Source organism: Chrysochloris asiatica, unplaced genomic scaffold, assembly GCF_000296735.1.
Source record: "Chrysochloris asiatica unplaced genomic scaffold, ChrAsi1.0 scaffold00025, whole genome shotgun sequence".
Taxonomy (NCBI): Eukaryota; Metazoa; Chordata; class Mammalia; order Afrosoricida; family Chrysochloridae; genus Chrysochloris; species Chrysochloris asiatica.
The window spans coordinates 22,302,742-22,304,370 of NW_006408543.1; the positions used below are offsets into that span (position 1 = coordinate 22,302,742).

At 41.5% G+C, this 1,629-nt stretch overlaps 1 pseudogene; it reads right to left on the bottom strand.

Annotated features, from left to right (window-relative positions):
• The window catches only part of LOC102819838, an 8,297-nt pseudogene extending 6,789 nt beyond the window's left edge, over window positions 1–1,508 (bottom strand).
• Between the last annotated feature and the right edge of the window lie 121 nt (window positions 1,509–1,629).

Sequence of the window (1,629 nt, forward strand, 5' to 3'; positions counted from 1 at the left end):
TTAAGTTTTTATTGTGAATTGAGTGAAAGTTTACAGGGCAGATTATCAGTTTTACATTCAACAAACCACACCTTGTTTTCACTGCAATGATTACAATCCTTTCCATGTACCATCAGTTCGCACTATTTACCTCTATTACCTTTTTCAATGTGCACAAACAAAACAGAAAATGCATATTCATTTAAATGTCCAAAGGGCACAGTTTAAAAGCCAGCCTCATGCCTGCAGGCACACAGCCTTCCTGCCATTCTCTATACATGGGCCTAGAATCCTCAGCTATTCTATCTCTCCATGCCATCACCTCTGCCACTGTCTCTGCTCTTGCCCTTTTCTGATTAGGATCCCACACTCTACTCATGCTCTTCCCTCTTGCTGGTCGTAAGGTCCTCTGTTCCTGAAATGAGAGATTAACCGCTCCCTCCTTTTAGTTACACATCTTCTACATTTACAGTTGTGACAATCGCAATTAGTACTGATAACAGTTACTCACAATTGAATCATAAAATCCTATCCCCATCCCTTTTCACCAGGCCCATCTGGAAAAGAGGAGCACTGTTCAGTGGGCATTCTACCGTACTCCCTTGTTATGAAACTAAGCACATTCATGAAAACTGGTAAGCCAGCCACTTCATGACTTTATGTTGTTATTAAGTGCTGTCAAGTCAGTTCTGACTCATAGCGACCCTGTGTAGGGTTTCCAAGGAAAAGCTGATGAGTCTGAATCACTACCTTCCAGTTCAAACCTACCTTGCCATCCAGTGCATCAACCCACAGTGCCACACCACCATTTTTGATAGCCAATGTCTAAGTTTCCTGTTCCTATCAACCCAGTGTACTGAGGAGGCAAACTTGATCTAATTTTTTTTTTTTTTTTGTAATTCGTTGGGGCTCCTGCTAAGCCAGCCTCAGATTTCTCCAGTTTATTTTGTGCATCAATATGTGTAGCATTCTCATTCATGTTGGTCTCCAATACCATTCTCCCCATCACCAATTCTGCAAGAATATTGTGAACCTTGTCTACATGAAAAATTAAATCCAGTTCACAGACGCTTTCAAAGCACTTGTCTGATGTTTCCACAAATACTTGAATTAGATCTAAAATGCCAAGTTCACTTTCTGAAGAATCCACACAGAAGACAAAACATAATGTTGCATAATGTCTATAAGTCCGCTCGTTGTCAGATCCTCTCCTATTACCCAGCTTCATTCTAGAAAATGACAAGTATTTTCATCTCTCTTAGATACCAAGTGGGATCTCTCTGATAATTTGCTGTTGTGTATCTTCTGGTGTGATGTTGTAGGATAAGCACTGGACCACAAGGTCACTTTGAACCACAAGGTCAGCAGTTCAAACTTAGCAGCCACTCCTTGGAAACCCTATACAGGGTCACTATGAGTCAGAACTGACTCAATGGCACTTAAGAACAACAGTCTTCACTGTGGGGTTAGTAGATTTTAGAGAGTCTCCACTTCCAATGGTTGCTGAAGATGAAGATCGTTTTGATCATGGCTGGGCAGGGCCGACCTGGTGGACACTTGGGAGCCAGGGCAGAGCGGGGGCATGAAACGTACCAAGGGATTTTGCCGGTTCCATTATCTTTTATTTAAAAAAAATTTTTTTAAGGTTTT